The sequence below is a fragment of the Melospiza melodia genome, chromosome 3 (assembly GCF_035770615.1).
Source record: "Melospiza melodia melodia isolate bMelMel2 chromosome 3, bMelMel2.pri, whole genome shotgun sequence".
In the NCBI taxonomy this organism is placed as follows: Eukaryota; Metazoa; Chordata; class Aves; order Passeriformes; family Passerellidae; genus Melospiza; species Melospiza melodia.
In genome coordinates this window covers 80,196,061-80,217,459 of record NC_086196.1, presented here as the reverse complement: position 1 = coordinate 80,217,459, position 21,399 = coordinate 80,196,061, and positions in this window count along the sequence as shown.

Sequence of the window (21,399 nt, the reverse complement as noted above, 5' to 3'; positions counted from 1 at the left end):
ATTCAAAATTGCATATGTCAGATATCAGTGCTTCATGCAAACCTCTCAGATGCTCTCAGAGAAAAAGCTTTTCTTTCAGACTAAGTTGCGGTTGACGTAGAACACTAGCAGGAGTGAAAGATTTTCTGGGCATCGGGGCAGCCCGTTCTCCTTGGATTTGTGTGCAGAATGCATTTTATCCAAACTGGAAAATAGATCCCAGCTCTGTTCTATTCATCATCCTTACTTCATCAGGCCAGAAGATTCTGTGAAAAGTAGCCTGTGGACCTTGAAGACAGCGCATGTGAACCAGATGAGAGGTGATAGAGAAGTTGAGGGAGAGAAGAAAGAGCATGAGGCTGAAACCAGAAAGTATTTCTCCACGTGATCATGGAAGATTGCAGGAGCCACTTGGTACTATCAAACCAGCCCAACTTGGCACTTGTGCCACCTTGGGTCTGGGAGCCATGTTGCATATCGTGCATTTTAAGGAGCCAGCTGGCCACACCCAGCCATATGCCCCCAAACACAAACCAAGGCCCTTTTCTCTGGCAAACAAAACTCAGCTGCCCTGCTTCTGGATGGCAGATTGCAGGAACCACTTGGTACTATCAAACCAGCCCAACTTGGCACTGGTGCCACCATGGGTCTGGTCACCATCCTGCCTATTGTAGCTTTTCAGGAGCCAGCCGGTCACTCTCAGCCATAGGCCCCCAACACAAACCTCGGCCCGTTTCCCTGGCAAACAAAAGTAAGCTGCCCCGCTTCTGCATGGCAGATTGCAGGAGCTACTTAGTACTATCAAATCAGCCCGACTTGGCACAGGTGCCACCTTGGATCTGGGAACCATCCTGTGTATCGTGGATTTTCAGGGGCCAGCCGGCCACTCTCAGCCATATGCCCCCAAAAACAAACCACGGACCTTTTCTCTGGCAAACAAAAATCAGCTGCCCCACTTCTGGATGGCAGATTGCAGGAGCCACTTGGGACTATCACACCAGCACAACATGGCACTGCTGCCACCTTGGATCTGGGAACAATCCTGCGTATCGTACATATTCAGGAACCAGCCGAACACTCCCAGCCACAGGCCCCCAAACACAAACAACGGCCCTTTTCTCTGGCAAACAAAACTCAACTGCCCCTCTTCTGGATGGCAAATTGCAGGACGCACTTGGTACTACAAAAAGAGCCCGACTTGGCAGTGGTGCCACCTTGGCTCTGGGAACCATCCTGCGTATCGAGCATTTTAAGGAGCCAGCCGGCAATTCCCAGCCGTATGCCCCAAAAAGAAACCATGGACCTTTTCTCTGGCAAAAAAAACTCAGCTGTCCCGCTTCTGGATGGCAGATTGCAGGAGTTACTTTGAACCATACAACCAGCCTTACTTGGCACTGGTGCCACCTTGGATCTGGGAACCATCCTGCCTATCGTTGATTTTCAGGGCCCAGCCGGCCACTCTCAGCCATAGGCCCCCAAACACAAACCACAGCCCTTTTCTCTAGCAAACAAAATTCAACTGCCCCGCTTCTGGATGGCAAATTGCAGGAGCCACTGGGTACTACAAAAACAGCCTGACTTGGCACTGGTGCCACCTTGCGTCTGGTTACCATGCGGCGTATCGTGCATTTTAAGGAGCCAGGTGGCCACTCCCAGCCATATGCCCCCAAACACAACCCACGGCCCTTTTCTCTGGCAAACAAAACTCAGCTGCCCCGCTTCTGGATGGCAGATTGCAGGAGACACTTGGTACTATCAAACCAGCCCGACTTGGCACTGGTGCCACCTTGGGTCTGGGAACCATCCTGCGTATTGTGGATTGTCAGGAGACAGCCGACCACTCTCGGCCACAGAGCCCAATCAAAAACAAAGGTCCGTTTCCCTGGCAAAAAAAACTCAGCTGCCCCGCTTCTGGATGGGAGATTGCAGGAGGCACTTGACACTGTCAAACGAGCCCCACTTGGCACTGGTGCCACCTTGGGTCTGGGAACCATGCTGCGTATCGTGGATTTTCAGGAGCCAGCCGGCCACTGCCAGCCACAGGCCCCCAAACACAAACCACAGCCTTTTTCTCTGGCAAACAAAACTCAGCTGCCCCGCTTCTGGATGGCAGATTGCAGGAGCCACTTGGTACTATCAAACCAGCCCGACTTGGCACTGGTGCCACCTTGGGTCTGGGAACCATCCTGCCTATCGTGGATTTTAAGGAGCCAGCCGGCTACTCCCAGCCACAGGCCCCCAACAAAAACCACGGCCCTTTTTTCTCGCAAACAAAACTTAGCTGCCTCACTTCTGGATGGCAGATTGCAGGAGCCACTTGGTACTATCAAACCAGCCCGACTTGGCACTGGTGCCACCTTGGGTCTGGGAACCATCCTGCGTATCGTGGATTCTAAGGAGCCAGCCGGCCACTCCCAGCCACAGGCCCCCAAACAAAATCAACGGCGCTGTTCCCTGGAAAACAAAACACGCCTGCCAACTTTTTGATGGAGTTTGCAGGAGCCACTTGGTACTATCAAACCAGCCCGACTTGGCACTGGTGCCACCTTGGGTCTGGGAAACATCCTGCGTATCGTGGATTCTTAGGAGCCAGCCGGCCACTCCTAGCCACAGGCCCCCAAACAAAAACCTAGGCCTATTTCTCTGGCAAACAAAAGTAAGCTGCCCTGCTTCTGGATGGCAGATTGCAGGAGACACTTGGTACTATCAAACCAGCCCGACTTGGCACTGGTGCCACCTTGGATCTGGGAACCATGCTCTGTATCGTGGATATTCAGGGGCCAGCCGGCCACTCTCAGCCATATGTCCCCAAACAGAAACCTCGGCCCGTTTCTCTGGCAAACAAAACTCAACTGCCCCTCTTCTGGATGGCAAATTGCAGGATGAACTTGATACTAAAACCGCAGGCCGACTTGGTAGTGGTGACACCTTGGGCCTGGGAACCATCATGCGTATCGAGCATTTTAAGGAGCCAGCCGGCCACTCCCAGCAATATGCCCCCAAAAACAATCCACGGAATTTTCCTCTGGCAAACAAAAATCAGCTGCCTCGCTTCTGGATGGCAGATTGCAGGAGCCACTTTGCACCATCAAACCAGCCCGACTTGGCACTGGTGCCACATTGCATCTGGGAACCATGCTGCCTAGCGTGGATTTTCAGGAGCCAGCCGGCCACTCTCAGCTATATGCCCCCAAACAAAACCCACGGCCCGTTTCCCTGGCAAACAAAATTAAGCTGCCCCGCTTCTGGATGGCAGATTGCAGGACGCACTTGGTAGTATCAAACCAGCAAAACTTGGCACTGGTGCCACCTTGGGTCTGGGAACCATCCTGCGTATCGTGGGTTCAAAGGAGCCAGCCGGTCACTCCCAGCCACAGGCCCCCAAATACAAACAATGTCGCTTTTCCCTGGAAAACAAATCTCGCCTGCCAACTTTTTGATGGCAGATTGCAGGAGCCACTTGGTACTATCAAACCAGCCCAACTTGGCACTGGTGCCACCATGGGTCTGGTCACCATCCTGCCTATTGTAGCTTTCCAGGAGCCAGCCGGTCACTCCCAGCCATAGGTCCCCAGTCACAAACCTCGGCCCGTTTCCCTGGCAAACAAAAGTAAGCTACCCCGCTTCTGGATGGCAGATTGCAGGAGCCACTTGGTACTATCAAACCAGCCCAACTTGGCACTGGTGCCACCTTGGGTCTGGGAACCATGCTGCGTAACACAGATTCTAAGGCGCCAGTCGGCCACTACGAGCCACAAGCCCCCAAACACAAACAACGGCGCTATTCTCTGGCAAACAAAACTCAACTGCCCCTCTTCTGGATGGCAAATTGCAGGACGCACTTGGTACTATAAAAACAGCCCGACTTGGCACTGGTGCCCCCTTGGGTCTGGGAACCATCCTGCGTATCGATATTTTTAATGAGACAGCCGGCCACTCCCAGCCATATGCCCCCAAACACAACCCACGGCCCTTTTCTCTGGCAAACAAAACTCAACTGCACCGCTTCTGGATGGCAGATTGCAGGAGCCACTTGGTACTATCAAACCAGCCCGACTTGGCACTGGTGCCACCTTGGGTCTGGGAACCATCCTGCGTATTGTGGGTTGTCAGGAGCCAGCCGAACACTCTCGGCCACAGACCCCAATTAAAAACAACGGCCCGTTTCACAGGCAAACAAAACTCAGCTGCCCCGCTTCTGGATGGGAGATTGCAGGAGGCACTTGACACTGTGAAACCAGCCCCACTTGGCACTGGTGCCACCTTGGGTCTGGGAACCATGCTGCGTATCATGGATTTTCAGGAGCCAGCCGGCCACTGCCAGCCACAGGCCCCCAAACACAAACCACAGCCTTTTTGTCTGGCAAACAAAATTCAGCTGCCCCGCTTCTGGATGGCAGATTGCAGGAGCCACTTGGGACTATCACACCAGCACAACATGGCACTGCTGCCACCTTGGATCTGGGAACCATCCTTCCTATCGTGGATTTTCAGGGGCCAGCCGGTCACTCTCAGCCATAGGCCCCAAACACAAACCACGGCCCTTTTCTCTGGAAAACAAAACTCAACTGCCCCTCTTCTGGATGGCAGATTGCAGGAGCCACTGGGTACTATGAAACCAGCCCTACTTGGCACTGATGCCACCTTGGGTCTGGGAACCATGCTGCGTATCATGGATTTTCAGGAGCCAGCCGGCCACTGCCAGCCACAGGCCCCGAAACACAAACAACAGCCTTTTTCTCTGGCAAACAAAATTCAGCTGCCCCGCTACTGGATGGCAGATTGCAGGAGCCACTTGGTACTATCAAACCAGCCCAACTTGGCACTGGTGCCACCTTGGGTCTGGGAACCATGCTGCGTAACACAGATTCTAAGGCGCCAGTCGGCCACTACGAGCCACAAGCCCCCAAACACAAACAACGGCGCTATTCTCTGGCAAACAAAACTCAACTGCCCCTCTTCTGGATGGCAAATTGCAGGACGCACTTGGTACTATAAAAACAGCCCGACTTGGCACTGGTGCCCCCTTGGGTCTGGGAACCATCCTGCGTATCGATCTTTTTAATGAGACAGCCGGCCACTCCCAGCCATATGCCCCCAAACACAACCCACGGCCCTTTTCTCTGGCAAACAAAACTCAACTGCACCGCTTCTGGATGGCAGATTGCAGGAGCCACTTGGTACTATCAAACCAGCCCGACTTGGCACTGGTGCCACCTTGGGTCTGGGAACCATCCTGCGTATTGTGGGTTGTCAGGAGCCAGCCGAACACTCTCGGCCACAGACCCCAATTAAAAACAACGGCCCGTTTCACAGGCAAACAAAACTCAGCTGCCCCGCTTCTGGATGGGAGATTGCAGGAGGCACTTGACACTGTGAAACCAGCCCCACTTGGCACTGGTGCCACCTTGGGTCTGGGAACCATGCTGCGTATCATGGATTTTCAGGAGCCAGCCGGCCACTCCCAGCCACAGGCCCCCAAACACAAACCACAGACTTTTTGTCTGGCAAACAAAATTCAGCTGCCCCGCTTCTGGATGGCAGATTGCAGGAGCCACTTGGGACTATCACACCAGCACAACATGGCACTGCTGCCACCTTGGATCTGGGAACCATCCTTCCTATCGTGGATTTTCAGGGGCCAGCCGGTCACTCTCAGCCATAGGCCCCAAACACAAACCACGGCCCTTTTCTCTGGAAAACAAAACTCAACTGCCCCTCTTCTGGATGGCAGATTGCAGGAGCCACTGGGTACTATGAAACCAGCCCTACTTGGCACTGATGCCACCTTGGGTCTGGGAACCATGCGGCGTATCATGGATTTTCAGGAGCCAGCCGGCCACTGCCAGCCACAGGCCCCGAAACACAAACAACAGCCTTTTCCTCTGGCAAACAAAATTCAGCTGCCCCGCTTCTGGATGGCAGATTGCAGGAACCACTTGGTACTAACAAACCAGCCCGACTTGGCACTGATGCCACCTTGGGTCTGGGAACCATCCTGCGTATCGTGGATTCAAAGGAGCCAGCTGGCCACTCCCAGCCACAGGCCCCAAAACACACACAACGGTGCTTTTCCCTGGAAAACAAAACTCGCCTGCCAAACTTTTGATGGCAGATTGCAGGAGCCACTTGGTATTATCAAACCAGCCCAACTTGGCACTGGTGCCACCATGGGTCTGGTCACCATCCTGCCTATCGTAGCTTTTCAGGAGCCAGCCAGCCACCCCCAGCCAGAGGCCCCCAGACAAATATTTCGGCCCGTTTCCCTGGCAAACAAAAGTAAGCTGCCCCGCTTCTGGATGGCAGATTGCAGGAGCCACTTTGCACCATCAAACCAGCCCAACTTGGCACTGGTGCCAACTCAGGTCTGGGAACCATCCTGCGTATCGTGGGTTCTAAGGAGCCAGCTGGCCACTCCCAACCACAGGCCCCCAAACACAAACAACGGCGCTTTTCCCTGGAAAACAAAACTCGCCTGCCAACTTTTTGATGGCAGATTGCAGGAGCCACTTGGTACTATCAAACCAGCCCAACTTGGCACTGGTGCCACCATGGGTCTGGTCACCATCCTGCCTATCGTAGCTTTTCAGGAGCCAGCCGGTCACTCGCAGCCATAGGCCCCCAGACACAAACCTCGGCCCGTTTCCCTGGCAAACAAAAGTAAGCTGCCCCGCTTCTGCATGGCAGATTGCAGGAGCTACTTAGTACTATCAAACCAGCCCGACTTGGCACTGGTGACACCTCTGGTCTGGGAACCATCCTGCCTATCGTGGATTTTCAGGGGCCAGCCGGCCACTCTCAGCCATATGCCCCAAAAACAAACCACGGCCCTTTTCTCTGGCAAACAAAACTCAACTGCCCCTCTTCTGGATGGCAAATTTTAGGACGCACTTTGTACTACGAAAACCGCCCGACGTGGCACTGGTGCCACCTTGTGTCAGGGAACCATCCTGCATATCGAGCTTTTTAAGGAGCCAGCCGGCCACGCCCAGCCATATACCCCCAAAAACAAACCACGGACCATTTCTCTTGGAAACAAAAATCCGCTGCCCCGCGTCTGTATGGCAGATTGCAGGAGCCACTTTGCACCATCAAACCAGCCCGACTTGGCACTGGTGCCACCTTGGGTCTGGGAACAATCGGGCATATCGTGGATTCTAAGGAGCCAGCCGGCCACTCCCTGCCACAGGCCCCCAAACACAAACAACGGCGCTTTTCCCTGGAAAACAAAATTCGCCTGCCAGCTTTTTGATGGCAGATTGCAGGAGCCACTTGGTACTATCAAATCATCCCAACTTGGCACTGGTGCCACTATGGGTCTGGGAACCATCCTGCCTATTGTAGCATTTCAGGAGCCAGCCGGTCACTCCCAGCCATAGGCCCCCAGACACAAACCTCGGACCGTTTCCCTGGCAAACAAAATTAAGCTGCCCCGATTCTGGATGGCAGATTGCAGGAGCCACTTGGTTGTGTCAAACCAGCCCGACTTGGCACTGGTGCCACCTTGGGTCTGGGAACCATCCTGCGTAACGTGGATTCTAAGCAGCCACCCGGCCACTCTGAGCCACAGGCCCCCAAACACAAACAACGGCGCTTTTCCCTGGAAAACAAAACTCGCCTGCCAAATTTGATGGCAGATTGCAGGAGCCACTTGGTACTATCAAACCAGCCCAACTTGGCACTGGTGCCACGTCTGGTCTGGGAACCATCCTGCCTATCGTAGCTTTTCAGGAGCCAGCCGGTCACTCCCAGCCATAGACCCCCAGACACAAACCTCGGCCCGTTTCCCTGGAAAACAAAAGTAAGTTACCCCGATTCTGGATGGCAGATTGCAGGAGCCACATGGTACTATCAAATCAGCCCAACTTGGCACTGCTGCCACCATGGGTCTGGTAAACATCCTGCCTATCGTAGCTTTTCAGGAGCCAGCCGGTCACTCCCTGCCATAGGCCCCCGGACACAAACCTCGGCCCGTTTCCCTGGCAAACAAAAGTAATCTACCCCACTTCTGGATGGCAGATTGCAGGACGCACTTGGTACTATCAAACCAGCCCAACTTGGCACTGGTGCCACGTCAAGTCTAGGAACCATCCTGCGTATCGTGGATTCTAAGGAGCCAGCCTGCCACTCCCAGCCATAGGCCTCTAAACAAAAACAACGGCGCTTTTCCCTGGTAAAGAAAACTTGCCTGCCAACTTTTTGATGGCAGATTGCAGGAGCCACTTGGTACTATCAAACCAGCCCAACTTGGCACTGGTGCCACCATGGGTCTGGTCACCATCCTGCCTATCGTAGCTTTTCAGGAGCCAGCCGGTCACTCCCAGCCATAGGCCCCCAGACACAAAGCTCGGCCCGTTTCCCTGGCAAACAAAAGTAAGCTGCCCCGCTTCTGGATGGCAGATTGCAGGAACCACTTGGTACTATCAAACCAGCCCGACTTGGCACTGGTGCCACCTCTGGTCTGGGAACCATCCTGCGTATCGTGGATTCTAAGGAGCCAGCTGGCCACTCCCAGCCACAGGCCCCCAAACACAAACAACGGCGCTTTTCCCTGGAAAACAAAACTCGCCTGCCAACTTTTTGATGGCAGATTGCAGGAGCCACTTGGTACTATCAAACCAGCCCAACTTGGCACTGGTGCCGCCATGGGTCTTGTCACCATCCTGCCTATCGTAGCTTTTCACGAGCCAGCCGGTCACTCCCAGCCATAGGACCCCAGACAAAAACCTCGGCCTGTTTCCCTGGAAAACAAAAGTAAGCTGCCCCGCTTCTGGATGGCAGATTGTAGGACGCATTTGTTACTATCAAACCCGCCCGACTTGGCACTGGTGCCACCACTGGTCTGGGAACCATCCTGCGTATCGTGGATTCTAAAGAGCCAGCCGGCCACTCCCAGCCACAGGCACCCATACACAAACAACGGCACTTTTCCCTGGAAAACAAAACTCGCCTGCCAACTTTTTGATGGCAGATTGCAGGAGCCACTTGGTACTATCAAACCAGCCCAACTTGGCACTGCTGCCACCATGGGTCTGGTCACCATCCTGCCTATCGTAGCTTTTCAGGAGCCAGCCGGTCACTCCCAGCCATAGGCCCCCAGACAAAAACCTCGGCCCGTTTCCCTGGCAAACAAAAGTAAGCTGCCCCGCTTCTGGATGGCAGATTGCAGGATCCACTTGGTACTATCAAACCAGCCCGACTTGGCATTGGTGCCACGACAAGTCTGGGAACCATCCTGCGTATCGTGGATTCTAATGAGCCAGCCGGCCACTCCCAGCCACAGGCCCCCAAACAAAAACAACGGCGCTTTTCCCTGGAAAACAAAACTCGCCTGCCAACTTTTTGATGGCAGATTGCAGGAGCCACTTGGTACCATCAAACCAGCCCAACTTGGCACTGGTACAACCTTGGGTCTGGTCACCATCCTGCCTATCGTAGCTTTTCAGGAGCCAGCCGGTCACTCCCAGCCATAGGCCCCCAGACACAAACCTCGGCCCGTTTCCCTGGCAAACAAAACTCAACTGCCCCTCTTCTGGATGGCAAATTTTAGGACGCACTTTGTACTACGAAAACCGCCCGACGTGGCACTGGTGCCACCTTGTGTCAGGGAACCATCCTGCATATCGAGCTTTTTAAGGAGCCAGCCGGCCACGCCCAGCCATATACCCCCAAAAACAAACCACGGACCATTTCTCTTGGAAACAAAAATCCGCTGCCCCGCGTCTGTATGGCAGATTGCAGGAGCCACTTTGCACCATCAAACCAGCCCGACTTGGCACTGGTGCCACCTTGGGTCTGGGAACAATCCTGCATATCGTGGATTCTAAGGAGCCAGCCGGCCACTCCCTGCCACAGGCCCCCAAACACAAACAACGGCGCTTTTCCCTGGAAAACAAAATTCGCCTGCCAGCTTTTTGATGGCAGATTGCAGGAGCCACTTGGTACTATCAAATCATCCCAACTTGGCACTGGTGCCACTATGGGTCTGGGAACCATCCTGCCTATTGTAGCATTTCAGGAGCCAGCCGGTCACTCCCAGCCATAGGCCCCCAGACACAAACCTCGGACCGTTTCCCTGGCAAACAAAATTAAGCTGCCCCGATTCTGGATGGCAGATTGCAGGAGCCACTTGGTTGTGTCAAACCAGCCCGACTTGGCACTGGTGCCACCTTGGGTCTGGGAACCATCCTGCGTAACGTGGATTCTAAGCAGCCACCCGGCCACTCTGAGCCACAGGCCCCCAAACACAAACAACGGCGCTTTTCCCTGGAAAACAAAACTCGCCTGCCAAATTTGATGGCAGATTGCAGGAGCCACTTGGTACTATCAAACCAGCCCAACTTGGCACTGGTGCCACGTCTGGTCTGGGAACCATCCTGCCTATCGTAGCTTTTCAGGAGCCAGCCGGTCACTCCCAGCCATAGACCCCCAGACACAAACCTCGGCCCGTTTCCCTGGAAAACAAAAGTAAGTTACCCCGATTCTGGATGGCAGATTGCAGGAGCCACATGGTACTATCAAATCAGCCCAACTTGGCACTGCTGCCACCATGGGTCTGGTAAACATCCTGCCTATCGTAGCTTTTCAGGAGCCAGCCGGTCACTCCCTGCCATAGGCCCCCGGACACAAACCTCGGCCCGTTTCCCTGGCAAACAAAAGTAATCTACCCCACTTCTGGATGGCAGATTGCAGGACGCACTTGGTACTATCAAACCAGCCCAACTTGGCACTGGTGCCACGTCAAGTCTAGGAACCATCCTGCGTATCGTGGATTCTAAGGAGCCAGCCTGCCACTCCCAGCCATAGGCCTCTAAACAAAAACAACGGCGCTTTTCCCTGGTAAAGAAAACTTGCCTGCCAACTTTTTGATGGCAGATTGCAGGAGCCACTTGGTACTATCAAACCAGCCCAACTTGGCACTGGTGCCACCATGGGTCTGGTCACCATCCTGCCTATCGTAGCTTTTCAGGAGCCAGCCGGTCACTCCCAGCCATAGGCCCCCAGACACAAAGCTCGGCCCGTTTCCCTGGCAAACAAAAGTAAGCTGCCCCGCTTCTGGATGGCAGATTGCAGGAACCACTTGGTACTATCAAACCAGCCCGACTTGGCACTGGTGCCACCTCTGGTCTGGGAACCATCCTGCGTATCGTGGATTCTAAGGAGCCAGCTGGCCACTCCCAGCCACAGGCCCCCAAACACAAACAACGGCGCTTTTCCCTGGAAAACAAAACTCGCCTGCCAAGTTTTTGATGGCAGATTGCAGGAGCCACTTGGTACTATCAAACCAGCCCAACTTGGCACTGGTGCCGCCATGGGTCTTGTCACCATCCTGCCTATCGTAGCTTTTCACGAGCCAGCCGGTCACTCCCAGCCATAGGACCCCAGACAAAAACCTCGGCCCGTTTCCCTGGAAAACAAAAGTAAGCTGCCCCGCTTCTGGATGGCAGATTGTAGGACGCATTTGTTACTATCAAACCCGCCCGACTTGGCACTGGTGCCACCACTGGTCTGGGAACCATCCTGCGTATCGTGGATTCTAAAGAGCCAGCCGGCCACTCCCAGCCACAGGCACCCATACACAAACAACGGCACTTTTCCCTGGAAAACAAAACTCGCCTGCCAACTTTTTGATGGCAGATTGCAGGAGCCACTTGGTACTATCAAACCAGCCCAACTTGGCACTGCTGCCACCATGGGTCTGGTCACCATCCTGCCTATCGTAGCTTTTCAGGAGCCAGCCGGTCACTCCCAGCCATAGGCCCCCAGACAAAAACCTCGGCCCGTTTCCCTGGCAAACAAAAGTAAGCTGCCCCGCTTCTGGATGGCAGATTGCAGGATCCACTTGGTACTATCAAACCAGCCCGACTTGGCATTGGTGCCACGACAAGTCTGGGAACCATCCTGCGTATCGTGGATTCTAATGAGCCAGCCGGCCACTCCCAGCCACAGGCCCCCAAACAAAAACAACGGCGCTTTTCCCTGGAAAACAAAACTCGCCTGCCAACTTTTTGATGGCAGATTGCAGGAGCCACTTGGTACCATCAAACCAGCCCAACTTGGCACTGGTGCCACCTTGGGTCTGGTCACCATCCTGCCTATCGTAGCTTTTCAGGAGCCAGCCGGTCACTCCCAGCCATAGGCCCCCAGACACAAACCTCGGCCCGTTTCCCTGGCAAACAAAAGTAAGCTGCCCCGCTTCTGGATGGCAGATTGCAGGAGCCACTTTGCACCATCAAACTATCCCGACTAGGCACTGGTGCCACCTTGGGTCTGGGAACCATCCTGCGTATGGTGGATTCTAAGGAGCCAGCCGGCCACTCCCAGCCACAGGCCCCTAAACACATCAACGGCGCTTTTCCCTGGAAAACAAAACTCGCCTGCCAAACTTTTGATGGCAGATTGCAGGAGCCACTTGGTACTATCAAACCAGCCCAACTTGGGACTGGTGCCACCATGGGTCTGGTCACCATCCTGGCTATCGTAGCTTTTCAGGAGCCAGCCGGTCACTCGCAGCCATAGGCCCCCAGACACAAACCTCGGCCCGTTTCCCTGGCAAACAAAAGTAAGCTGCCCTGCTTCTGGATGGCAGATTGCAGGAACCACTTGGTACTATCAAACCAGCAAAACTTGGCACTGGTGCCACCTTGGGTCTGGATACCATGGTGCGTATCGTGGATTCTAAGGAGCCAGCCGGCCACTCCCAGCCACAGGCCCCCAAACAAAAACAACGGCGCTTTTCCCTGGAAAACAAAACTCGCCTACCAACGTTTTGATGGCAGATTGCAGGAGCCACTTGGTACTATCAAACCAGCCCAACTTGGCACTGGTGCCACCATGGGTCTGGTCACCATCATGCCTATCGTAACTTTTCAGGAGCCAGCCGGTCACTCCCAGCCATAGGCCCCCAGACACAAAGCTCGGCCCGTTTCCCTGGCAAAGGAAATTAAGCTGCCCCGCTTCTGGATGGCAGATTGCAGGAGCCACTTGGTACTATCAAACCAGCCCGACTTGGCACTGGTGCCACCTCTGGTCTGGGAACCATCCTGCGTATCGTGGATTCTAAGGAGCCAGTCGGCCACTCCCAAGCCACAGGCCCCCAAACACAAACAACGGCCCGTTTCCGTGGCAAACAAAATTAAGCTGCCCCGCTTCTGGATGGCAGATTGCAGGAGCCACTTGGTACTATCAAACCAGCCCGACTTGGCACTGGTGCCACCTCTGGTCTGGGAACCATCCTGCGTATTGTGGTTTCTAAGGAGCCAGCCGGCCACTCCCAACCACAGGCCCCCAAACACAAACAACGGCGCTTTTCCCTGGAAAACAAAACTCGCCTGCCAACGTTTTGATGGCAGATTGCAGGAGCCACTTGGTACTATCAAACCAGCCCAACTTTGCACTGGTGCCACCATGGGTCTTGTCACCATCCTGCCTATCGTAGCTTTCAGGAGCCAGCCGGTCACTGCCTGCCATAGGCCCCGAGACACAAACCTCGGCCCGTTTCCCTGGCAAACAAAAGTAAGCTGCCCCGCTTCTGGATGGCAGATTGCAGGAGCCACTTGGTACTATCAAACCAGCCCGACTTGGCACTGGTGCCACCTCTGGTCTGGGAACCATCCTGCGTATCGTGGATTTTATGGAGCCAGCCGGTCAGTCCCAGCCATAGGCCCCCAAACACAAACTACGATCCGTTTCCCTGGCAAACAAAAGTAAGCTGCCCCGCTTCTGGATGGCAGATTGCAGGAACCACTTGGTAGTATCAAACCAGCCCAACTTGGCACTGGTGCCACCTCTGGTCTGGGAACCATGCTGCGTATCGTGGTTTCTAAGGAGCCAGCCGGCCACTCCCAACCATAGACCCCCAGACACAAACCTCGGCCCGTTTCCCTGGAAAACAAAAGTAAGCTACCCCGATTCTGGATGGCAGATTGCAGGAGCCACTTGGTACTATCAAATCAGCCCAACTTGGCACTGGTGCCACCATGGGTCTGGTAAACATCCTGCCTATCGTAGCTTTTCAGGAGCCAGCCGGCCACTCTCAGCCATATGCCCCCAAAAACAAACCACGGCCCTTTTCTCTGGCAAACAAAACTCAACTGCCCCTCTTCTGGATGGCAAATTTTAGGACGCACTTTGTACTACGAAAACCGCCCGACGTGGCACTGGTGCCACCTTGTGTCAGGGAACCATCCTGCATATCGAGCTTTTTAAGGAGCCAGCCGGCCACGCCCAGCCATAAACCCCCAAAAACAAACCACGGACCATTTCTCTTGGAAACAAAAATCCGCTGCCCCGCGTCTGGATGGCAGATTGCAGGAGCCACTTTGCACCATCAAACCAGCCCGACTTGGCACTGGTGCCACCTTGGGTCTGGGAACAATCCTGCATATCGTGGATTCTAAGGAGCCAGCCGGCCACTCCCAGCCACAGGCCCCCAAACACAAACAACGGCGCTTTTCCCTGGAAAACAAAATTCGCCTGCCAACTTTTTGATGGCAGATTGCAGGAGCCACTTGGTACTATCAAATCATCCCAACTTGGCACTGGTGCCACTATGGGTCTGGGAACCATCCTGCCTATTGTAGCATTTCAGGAGCCAGCCGGTCACTCCCAGCCATAGGCCCCCAGAAACAAACCTCGGACCGTTTCCCTGGCAAACAAAATTAAGCTGCCCCGATTCTGGATGGCAGATTGCAGGAGCCACTTGGTTGTGTCAAACCAGCCCGACTTGGCACTGGTGCCACCTTGGGTCTGGGAACCATCCTGCGTATCGTGGATTCTAAGCAGCCACCCGGCCACTCTGAGCCACAGGCCCCCAAACAAAAACTACGGTGCTTTTCCCTGGAAAACAAAACTCGCCTGCCAACTTTTTGATGGCAGATTGCAGGAGCCACTTGGTACTATCAAACCAGCCCAACTTGGCACTGGTGCCACGTCTGGTCTGGGAACCATCCTGCCTATCGTAGCTTTTCAGGAGCCAGCCGGTCACTCCCAGCCATAGACCCCCAGACACAAACCTCGGCCCGTTTCCCTGGCAAACAAAAGTAAGCTGCCCCGCTTTTGGATGGCAGATTGCAGGAGCCACGTTGCACCATCAAACCAGCCCCACGTGGCACTGGTGCCACCTTGGGTCTGGGAACAAGTTGGGCTGGTTTGATAGTACCAAGTGGCTCCTGCAATCTTCCATCCAGAAGCGGGACAGCTTACTTTTGTTTCCCAGGGAAACGGGCCGAGGTATTTGTCTGGGGGCCTATGGCTGGGAGTGACCGGCTGACTACTGAAAAGCCACGATAGGCAGGATGGTTACCAGACTCATGGTGCCACCAGTGCCAAGTCGGGCTGCTTTGATAATACTAAATAGCTCCTGCAATCTGCCATCCAGACGCGGGGCAGCGGATTTTTGTTTGCTGGAGAAAAGTTCCGTGGTTTTTTTTTTGGGGGTATATGACTGGACGTGGCCGGCTGGCTCCTTAAAAAGCTCTATACGCAGGATTGTTCCCTGACCCAAGGTGGCATCAGTGCCAAGTCGGGCTGTTTTCGTAGTACCAAGTGCGTCCTGCAATTTGCCATCCAGAAGCGGGGCAGCCTACTTTTGTTTGCCAGGGAAACGTGCCGAGGTATTTGTCTGGGGGCCTATGGCTGGGAGTGAGCGGCTGGCTCCTGAAAAGCTACGATAGGCAGGATGGTGACCAAACCCATGGTGGCACCAGTGCCAAGTTGGGCTGGTTTGATAGTACCAAGTGGCTCCTGCAATCTGCCATCAAGAAGTTGGCAGGCGAGTTTTGTTTTCCAGGGAAAAGCGCCGTTGTTTTTGTTTAGAGGCCTGTGGCTGGGAGTGGCCGCCTGTCCTCGTAGAATCTACGTTACGCAGCATGGTTCCCAGAGCCAAGGTGGCACCAGGGCCAAGTCGGGCTGGTTTGTAAGTACCAAGTGCATCCTGCAATCTGCCATCCAAAAGCGGGGCAGCTTACTTTGTTTGCCAGGGAAACGGGCCGAGGTTTGTGTCCGGGGGCCTATGGCAGGGAGTGACCGGCTGGCTCCTGAAAAGCTACGATAGGCAGGATGTTTACCAGACCCATGGTGGCACCAGTGCCAAGTTGGGCTGATTTGATAGTACCAAGTGGCTCCTGCAATCTGCCATCCAGAATCGGGGTAACTTACTTTTGTTTTCCAGGGAAACGGGCCGAGGTTTGTGTCTGGGGGTCTATGGCTGGGAGTGACCGGCTGGCTCCTGAAAAGCTACAATAGGCAGGATGGTTCCCAGACCAGAGGTGGCACCAGTGCCAAGTTGGGCTGGTTTGATAGTACCAAGTGGCTCCTGCAATCTGCCATCAAAAAGTTGGCAGGCGAGTTTTGTTTTCCAGGGAAAAGCGCCGTTGTTTGTGTTTGGGGGCCTGTGGCTCAGAGTGGCCGGGTGGCTGCTTAGAATCCACGTTACGCAGGATGGTTCCCAGACCCAAGGTGGCACCAGTGCCAAGTCGGGCTGGTTTGACACAACCAAGTGGCTCCTGCAATCTGCCATCCAGAATCGGGGCAGCTTAATTTTGTTTGCCAGGGAAACGGTCCGAGGTTTGTGTCTGGGGGCCTATGGCTGGGAGTGACCGGCTGGCTCCTGAAATGCTACAATAGGCAGGATGGTTCCCAGACCCATAGTGGCACCAGTGCCAAGTTGGGATGATTTGATAGTACCAAGTGGCTCCTGCAATCTGCCATCAAAAAGCTGGCAGGCGAATTTTGTTTTCCAGGGAAAAGCGCCGTTGTTTGTGTTTGGGGGCCTGTGGCAGGGAGTGGCCGGCTGGCTCCTTAGAATCCACGATATGCAGGATTGTTCCCAGACCCAAGGTGGCACCAGTGCCAAGTCGGGCTGGTTTGATGGTGCAAAGTGGCTCCTGCAATCTGCCATACAGACGCGGGGCAGCGGATTTTTGTTTCCAAGAGAAATGGTCCGTGGTTTGTTTTTGGGGGTATATGGCTGGGCGTGGCCGGCTGGCTCCTTAAAAAGCTCGATATGCAGGATGGTTCCCTGACACAAGGTGGCACCAGTGCCACGTCGGGCGGTTTTCGTAGTACAAAGTGCGTCCTAAAATTTGCCATCCAGAAGAGGGGCAGTTGAGTTTTGTTTGCCAGAGAAAAGGGCCGTGGTTTGTTTTTGGGGCATATGGCTGAGAGTGGCCGGCTGGCCCCTGAAAATCCACGATAGGCAGGATGGTTCCCAGACCAGAGGTGTCACCAGTGCCAAGTCGGGCTGGTTTGATAGTACTAAGTAGCTCCTGCAATCTGCCATGCAGAAGCGGGGCAGCTTACTTTTGTTTGCCAGGGAAACGGGCCGAGGTTTGTGTCTGGGGGCCTATGGCTGGGAGTGACCGGCTGGCTCCTGAAAAGCTACGATAGGCAGGATGGTGACCAGACCCATGGTGGCAGCAGTGCCAAGTTGGGCTGGTTTGATAGTACCAAGTGGCTCCTGCAATCTGCCATCAAAAAGTTGGCAGGCGAGTTTTGTTTTCCAGGGAAAAGCGCCGTTGTTTGTGTTTGGGGGCCTGTGGCTGGGAGTGGCCAGCTGGCTCCTTAGAACCCACGATACGCAGGATGGTTCCCAGACCTGAGTTGGCACCAGTGCCAAGTTGGGCTGGTTTGATAGTACCAAGTGGCTCCTGCAATCTGCCATCCAGAAGCGGGGCAGCTTACTTTTGTTTGCCAGGGAAACGGGCCGAAATATTTGTCTGGGGGCCTCTGGCTGGGGGTGGCTGGCTGGCTCCTGAAAAGCTACGATAGGCAGGATGGTGACCAGACCCATGGTGGCACCAGTGCCAAGTTGGGCTGGTTTGATAATACCAAGTGGCTCCTGCAATCTGCCATCAAATGTTTGGCAGGCGAGTTTTGTTTTCCAGGGAAAAGCACCGTTGTGTGTGTTTTGGGGCCTGTGGCTGGGACTGGCCAGCTGGCTCCTTTGAATCCACGATACGCAGGATGGTTCCCAGACCCAAGGTGGCATCAGTGCCAAGTCGGGCTGTTTTGTTAGTACCAAGTGGTTCCTGCAATCTGCCATCCAGAAGCGGGGCAGCTGAATTTTGTTTGCCAGAGAAAAAGGCTGTTGTTTGTGTTTCGGGGCCTGTGGCTGGCAGTGGCCGGCTGGCTCCTGAAAATCCATGATACGCAGCATGGTTCCCAGACCCAAGGTGGCATCAGTGCCAAGTAGGGCTGGTTTCATAGTACCCAGTGGCTCCTGCAATCTGCCATCCAGAAGAGGGGCAGTTGAGTTTTGTTTTCCAGAGAAAAGGGCCGTGGTTTGTGTTTGGGGCCTATGGCTGAGAGTGACCGGCTGGCCCCTGAAAATCCACGATAGGAAGGATGGTTCCCAGATCCAAGGTGGCAGCAGTGCCATGTTGTGCTGGTGTGATAGTCCCAAGTGGCTCCTGCAATCTGCCATCCAGAAGCGGGGCAGCTGAATTTTGTTTGCCAGACAAAAAGTCTGTGGTTTGTGTTTGGGGGCCTGTGGCTGGGAGTGGCCGGCTGGCTCCTGAAAATCCATGATACGCAGCATGGTTCCCAGACCCAAGGTGGCACCAGTGCCAAGTGGGGCTGGTTTCACAGTGTCAAGTGCCTCCTGCAATCTCCCATCCAGAAGCGGGGCAGCTGAGTTTTGTTTGCCTGTGAAACGGGCCGTTGTTTTTAATTGGGGTCTGTGGCCGAGAGTGTTCGGCTGGCTCCTGACAACCCACAATACGCAGGATGGTTCCCAGACCCAAGGTGGCACCAGTGCCAAGTCGGGCTGGTTTGATAGTACCAAGTGGCTCCTGCAATCTGCCATCCAGAAGCGGTGCAGTTGAGTTTTGTTTGCCAGAGAAAAGGGCCGTGGGTTGTGTTTGGGGGCATATGGCTGGGAGTGGCCGGCTGTCTCATTAAAAAGATCGATACGCAGGATGGTTCCCAGACCCAAGGGGGCACCAGTGCCAAGTCGGGCTGTTTTTATAGTACCAAGTGCGTCCTGCAATTTGCCATCCAGAAGAGGGGCAGTTGAGTTTTGTTTGCCAGAGAATAGCGCCGTTATTTGTGTTTGGGGGCTTGTGGCTCGTAGTGGCCGACTGGCGCCTTAGAATCTGTGTTACGCAGCATGGTTCCCAGACCCAAGGTGGCACCAGTGCCAAGTTGGGCTGGTTTGATAGTACCAAGTGGCTCCTGCAATCTGCCATCCAGAAGCGGGGTAGCTTACTTTTGTTTGCCAGGGAAACGGGCCGAGGTTTGTGACTGGGGACCTATGGCTGGGAGTGACCGGCTGGCTCCTGGAAAGCTACAATAGGCAGGATGGTGACCAGACCCATGGTGGCACCAGTGCCAAGTTGGGCTGGTTTGATAGTACCAAGTGGCTCCTGCAATCTGCCATCAAAAAGTTGGCAGGCGAGATTTGTTTTCCAGGGAAAAGCGACATTGTTTGTATTTGGGGGCCTGTGGCTGGGAGTGACCGGCTGGCTCCTTTGAACCCACGATACGCAGGATGGTTCCCAGACCCAAGGTGGCACCAGTGCCAAGTTTTGCTGGTTTGATACTACCAAGTGCGTCCTGCAATCTGCCATCCAGAAGCGGGGCAGCTTAATTTTGTTTGCCAGGGAAACGGGCCGTGGGTTTTGTTTGGGGGCATATAGCTGAGAGTGGCCGGCTGGCTCCTGAAAATCCACGCTAGGCAGCATGGTTCCCAGATGCAATGTGGCACCAGTGCCAAGTCGGGCTGGTTTGATGGTGCAAAGTGGCTCCTGCAATCTGCCATCCAGAAGCGAGGCAGCTGATTTTTGTTTGCCAGAGGAAAATTCCGTGGATTGTTTTTGGGGGCATATTGCTGGGAGTGGCCGGCTGGCTCCTTAAAATGCTCGATACGCATGATGGTTCCCAGGCCCAAGGTGTCACCACTACCAAGTCGGCCTGCGGTTTTAGTATCAAGTTCATCCTGCAATTTGCCATCCAGAAGAGGGGCAGTTGAGTTTTGTTTGCCAGAGAAACGGGCCGAGGTTTCTGTTTGGGGACATATGGCTGAGAGTGGCCGGCTGGCCCCTGAATATCCACGATACAGAGCATGGTTCCCAGATCCAAGGTGGCACCAGTGCCAAGTCGGGCTGGTTTGATAGTACCAAGTGTCTCCTGCAATCTGCCATCCAGAAGCAGGGCAGCTTACTTTTGTTTGCCAGAGAAATAGGCCTAGGTTTTTGTTTGGGGGCCTGTGGCTAGGAGTGGCCGGCTGGCTCCTTAGAATCCACGATACGCAGGATGGTTCCCAGACCCAAGGTGGCACCAGTGCCAAGTCGGGCTGGTTTGATTACACCAAGTGCCTCCTGCAATCTCCCATCCAGAAGCGGGGCAGCTGAGTTTTGTTTGCCTGTGAAACGGGCCGTTGTTTTTAATTGGGGTCTGTGGCCGAGAGTGTTCGGCTGGCTCCTGACAACCCACAATACGCAGGATGGTTCCCAGACCCAAGGTGGCACCAGTGCCAAGTCGGGCTGGTTTGATAGTACCAAGTGGCTCCTGCAATCTGCCATCCAGAAGCGGTGCAGTTGAGTTTTGTTTGCCAGAGAAAAGGGCCGTGGGTTGTGTTTGGGGGCATATGGCTGGGAGTGGCCGGCTGTCTCATTAAAAAGATCGATACGCAGGATGGTTCCCAGACCCAAGGGGGCACCAGTGCCAAGTCGGGCTGTTTTTATAGTACCAAGTGCGTCCTGCAATTTGCCATCCAGAAGAGGGGCAGTTGAGTTTTGTTTGCCAGAGAATAGCGCCGTTGTTTGTGTTTGGGGGCTTGTGGCTCGTAGTGGCCGACTGGCGCCTTAGAATCTGTGTTACGCAGCATGGTTCCCAGACCCAAGGTGGCATCAGTGCCAAGTAGGGCTGGTTTCATAGTACCCAGTGGCTCCTGCAATCTGCCATCCAGAAGAGGGGCAGTTGAGTTTTGTTTTCCAGAGAAAAGGGCCGTGGTTTGTGTTTGGGGCCTATGGCTGAGAGTGACCGGCTGGCCCCTGAAAATCCACGATAGGAAGGATGGTTCCCAGATCCAAGGTGGCAGCAGTGCCATGTTGTGCTGGTGTGATAGTCCCAAGTGGCTCCTGCAATCTGCCATCCAGAAGCGGGGCAGCTGAATTTTGTTTGCCAGACAAAAAGTCTGTGGTTTGTGTTTGGGGGCCTGTGGCTGGGAGTGGCCGGCTGGCTCCTGAAAATCCATGATACGCAGCATGGTTCCCAGACCCAAGGTGGCACCAGTGCCAAGTGGGGCTGGTTTCACAGTGTCAAGTGCCTCCTGCAATCTCCCATCCAGAAGCGGGGCAGCTGAGTTTTGTTTGCCTGTGAAACGGGCCGTTGTTTTTAATTGGGGTCTGTGGCCGAGAGTGTTCGGCTGGCTCCTGACAACCCACAATACGCAGGATGGTTCCCAGACCCAAGGTGGCA